This window comes from Cupressus sempervirens, chromosome 2, assembly GCF_028749045.1.
Source record: "Cupressus sempervirens isolate cs-2001-9-10 chromosome 2, ASM2874904v1, whole genome shotgun sequence".
Classification (NCBI taxonomy): Eukaryota; Viridiplantae; Streptophyta; class Pinopsida; order Cupressales; family Cupressaceae; genus Cupressus; species Cupressus sempervirens.
This window is the reverse complement of record NC_143119.1, coordinates 642,790,094-642,795,507: the sequence shown is the minus strand read 5'-3', so window position 1 is coordinate 642,795,507 and position 5,414 is coordinate 642,790,094.

The window sequence follows — 5,414 nt, the reverse complement described above, 5'->3', positions numbered from 1 at the left end:
GATTCTTTTTAGGATTTTTTGAAAATCTAGCAACTATCCCAACTACCAATGCAATATCTGGTCTCCAATGAATAATATATTGCAATTTTCCTATCATGGATATGTATAGGGTTTTGTTGACATAAATAGAATTATCATTCTTAGATAGCTTATGTCCTGTAGACATAGGTGTGCTCACTAACCCTAAATCTTCTTTACCAAAAGTCTTCAATATTTCCTTAATGTATTTAGTTTGTGAAATGAAAATACCAAACTTCATTCGATATACTTGTAATCCAACAAAGAACTTGATTTCACCAAACATAGACATTTCAAATTCCTTTTTCATTTCAGCAGCAAATTATCTACATAATGCTTCTCTTCCTCCAAATATGATATCATCAACAATTATCTTAGATAACAAAACTTCATTGTCCTTACCATTCTTCAAATATATATTTTTGTTATCATTTGTCATCTCAAAACCAATTTTCACTTAATAGTTATGTAACCTTTCATACCACCTCTTGGTGCTTGCTTCAATCCATAAAGATATTTTTCCAATTTACATGCCATGTTCCTCTTGTCTGGATCTAAAAATCCTCTAGGTTGTTCAATGTATATTCTTCCTTTAGTATACCATTTAAGAATGTATATTTGACATCCATTTGATAACCCTTGAAATTTGTGTAAATTGAGTGTGCAAGTAGAGTTCTAACTCCTTCAAGTCTAGCCACAAGAGTAAAAGTTTCTCCATAGTCAACTCCTTCTTGAGGATAACCCTTGCATACCAATATTTCTTTGTTTCTTGTTACTTCAACATTTTCATTCAGCTCATTCCTAAAAACCCACTTTGTCCCAATGACATTTTTGTCTTTCGGTCTTGGCACTAAGGTTCAAGTATTGTTCTTCTCAATTTGGTCAGTTTCTTCATTCATAGCTTGTATCCTATCTTTATTGTCTAAATCATCTTATATTTTTTTAGGCTCAAACTCACATAATAAGCATGTGTCACCTTTTAGTTTTCTTGTTTCCATAACACTTGATTCAACATCTCTAATGATTTGATCAGGTTTATGATGTCTTTATTCAAAGAAGATTGTTAAAATGAAGAAGATTGGTGAAACCTATCATGGAAAAATCATTATTTTGTCATTGATGTCAAACATACTACTTGTTGGTGATACAATTGCTTACTTTGATTTGAATGCTATCATTTGATTGATTGATAAAGAGGATTTGAAAAGAAAGGATAACAAGAGAACCTAGAGAAAGGTTGAGTTATATGGTTTATAAAAGGAGCACTAAGACCAAGCAAGACATTGATGATATAGTGCATTGTTTATCTACTTAAGGCTATAATGAAAGGTTACTTGAGAAAAGAGTAAAAGAAGGCTAAGTAAAGAAATGTGTCTACCAAGCCTGACCAAGCAAATAGTGGAAGCCAAGCAAGTTAGTGAGTAGAAAGTTAATTGAAGCCAAAAAATAAGTTAACTATGTGCCAAGAAAAGAGAAAATCTAATAGGTGTCGAGAAAAAAGAAATTTTAGTATGAGCCGAGCATCAAAAGATGGGAGTGGCAATCGAGCAAAACTTAGTTTATGCCATGCAACCCAGTGTTGGCCGAGAATTAGAAGACAATGTTTGTCAAACAAAAAACTTGTTATTGCTGAGTGATAGTAAAATGAGTTTGATCAAAGTTTTGATGAATCTAAGTCGACAAAGTTGATTTCTTGAATTGTGCCAGGTGTGTGGAAGATAACTATGATGAGCTAGAAGCACAAAATTCAAGATAAACCATTTTGAGACAAATTCAAAGATGATTGTAAAGGAAATTTTTAGAGAGGAATAAAATAGAAAGATGGGTAGATTCAATGAATCTGATCTAACCCTAAAATGGATGATTATGGTTAAGTGACAATAGATCTAAATTCTTTATTTAAAGAGATAACATGCTACAAGCAACTTTTCATAGCGAGAACTTGAGAAAGACACAAAGTCTAGGGTGTTGCTTCATATGGTGGCAAAATGAAATAGTCTGTAGTTGGCATACTAAGAAATAAGACTTAAGGAGATGAAGGCTTGAAGGGTGAACAAGCTAATATAGATAAAGATGATGAATGACTAGTAGAATGGAGGACTAAATGTGAGATCTGTAATCTAGAATTGAGTTGTTTTATTATTAGATCAAGTCTTGCTATTACTTTTTAACAACTGTATTAGTCTGGATAAATCCTTTAGATTAAGGTTTCCCTAATAGTCATGAGTAAATCCTTTAACAAGGTGAAATTCTAATAGAATATTCTGAAGTCCTCTAATAAAGCTCATTCCTAATAGGGTGATTGAAATCTTTTAACTAGACCACATTTAACAGTGTGCACTGTAACCTTTAACAGGGTTGGCTCCTCACAATGCTCACTTAAAAGAGTGAAAATTGGTAGCAAGCTATTGGTGGTTTTTCCCAAATTGGGTTTCCACATAAAACCCTTGTGTCAAAATGTGTGATTGATTTTGCGGTATTTCATGTTTACATTTTTGCAAAGTTATTTTGACCTAGGACATCAATATGAAAATGTTTAAGATATTGAATGATCAATACATGCATAAGTTGAAGTATTGAAATGTTTTACTTCTATATTTGGACCTTGGATAACTGATTCACCCCACCCCACCACCCCCCCTTCTTAGTTATTCTAAAATTCTAACAATTGGTATCAGAGCATCTAGTGCTTGTGAAGAAAAAGTTTGAAGGTACTTAAAGCTAAATATCAAGATTTATAGAAAGGAGATGCCCAAGTTAAACAAGGAAAAATTTCCTGCATGACAAAGTTTGATGAAGCTACATCTAGGAGGTTTTGGAGATTATGCACTGTCAACTATCACCAATGAGCATGTTGGTCCAACTAGAGCCCCAAATGCTGAATAATTGAGATAGAAGAAGGAACACAATCAATAAATGTTGGAGATTGCATCTTTGCTTAGCTATTTAGAGTTTGATGACATCAAAGGATGTCATTCTGCTAAGAAGATGTGGGATGCCCTAAAGAAGATCTATGGAGGAGACAAGAATGTGTTGAGAGCCAAAGTTGAAAGTCTTAGAGGAATATTTGATAAAATGAGAATGAAAGAAGGTGAGACTATAGTCTAGTATTGTGCAAGAATTAAAGATATTGTTAATGTAATTCAAGAATCTGATGGATAGATTGAAGATTAGACTATGATCAACAAAGTATTGATAACCCTACTGCCTATCTATGCTATTAGAGTCTCTACTATACAAGAATTGAGGTAAACTCCTGGCAGTAATATGACTCTTGAAGGACTAGTTGGCAGACTCACTACTTTTGAACTTTAAAATTTTGATAATTTTAAACCCGAGAATGTTGAATCTACTTTCAAAGCTAAGCTGACACTAAAAGAACCAAAAGATAAGAAAAAGAAAAAGGTCAAACATGCTGCTAATGATAGTGATATAAATGATGAAGTGTTAGAAGAACTAGAAGCACTATTGGCTAGGAAATTTCACAAAGGAAAGAAGGCTATAAAGACAAGGGAAAGAAGGCTTGTTACATTATAGAAGAAGAACCTAATGATGAATCTGATGATCGTGATGATGAAGTTGTCTATGTTACTATGAAAGATGATTCAGATGAAGATGAGACAAATGCATTGATATCTTATACGAACAAAAATGATAGATGGATAATTGATAGTAAATGTTCACATCACATCTTTGGAGACAAAAGTAAGTTCATTACCCTTGAGTATTACAATGGAAATAGTGTTATATTGGGTAATGATGCACCCTATCTGATAAAAGGAAAATGATCAATAAGATTGACATAAAAGATCATGGGTGACAATGCTTATATGTGGAAGGACTTAACTATAATCTCTTGATGTGTCACAATTGAATAGTTCAGGATGCAAAGTTGAATTTGATAATAGGAAGGCTAAGATCTATGACACTGATGGAAAACTAATTGGAAGTGGAGATCAGACTAGAGGTAATCTATATTATCTTGACATGAATGATGCTATTTTTCTTGTTGTACAATTTGATGATGTCTTACTATGACACAAAAGGTTATATCATGTAATTTTTGACAATTTGGTCAGTATTAGTAAGATGAAAAGAGTTAGAGGTTTGCCAAAACTGAAGAAACTTGATAATTGTGATTTGCAAGCGATGTAAGTTAGGCAAGATGACAAAGTCTAATTTTAAAGACTCGTACCTCAAAAGAAATTCTGGAATTAGTTAATACTAATTTATGTAGACCAATTGATTTGCAAAGCTACAAAGGTGACAAGTATATTATCCTATTTGTTGATGATTACTCAAGAATGATGACAATAATGCTTTTAAAAGAAAAATATGATGCTTTTCAATTTTTTTTTGATTAAGTAAAATAGGTTTTTTTTATAGGGGTTTCTGAAACCCACTAGTTAAGAACATAAAAAAAACTAACAATTCAGGTCTAGCAAGCAAGCAACAGAAAAAAAATAGGTGTGACCCGGCCAACAAACGAAAGCAAAAACCAAAAGGCCAAAAGCTAGGGAACAAGCAAAAACTAGGAAGAGTGATCAGGGGCCAAGATCTTCAGCTAGCTCCAAATTCTTTAGCTCCATCTCTTTCTTGGCCTCAGCCTCATCAATCTTCAAGTAACTATCATGCTAAGAAGCCACATCTTCCCTCTTTCTCTTTTCCACTCTCCTTTTTCTGCTCAGGCTCTCCTCCTAAATCACCCTAGTTCCTATAGGAGTTAATGAAATCAAACTCCACAACTCACCAAGATCACTTGCATGCAAATAACCTATCAAAGAGAAACTAAGAAGGAAGAGGTGGAGCTTGGAAATTCCCTAAACGGACATGAGAGAGAACATATTTCAAAAGAAGAAAATGTATTTACAATGAAAATGAGATGTATTGAATTGAGAAAATACAATGAGAGAGCTCGAATATAAAGGCCTCATGGAAGCTTGTAGAACAAGCTAGAAAGTGGTAGAAGATAAGGTTGAAAACTAAGCACACTTCCATAAAAAGGTGGAACATGCTAGAAGGGAACAAACTCCTGTGTTGTCAACAAGTCATCACCACAATTATTAAATACATGCATTAACCTAAGTAAGATTAAGTAAATATAATAAATAATAAATAAATAAATAATTATTTACTCTAACACCCCCCCTTAAGTGCAACTTAGGGGAATGCCTTAAGCTCACAAAACTAAGATGAAAATGTAGAATGGGTCCCGACAACAAGGCCATGTTAGGTACCCATGTACAATGCAAAGAGATACAACCTCTATAAAAGGGGAAAGAGAGAAAACCACATGGGAAAAACCCTCCCCAAAAAAGAGGTAAGAGCCTAGTGAAGAGCTGAAGAAGCCTCCAGCTAGGGGAATGTCCCCTAAAATAGGAACAAAGAGTGATCAT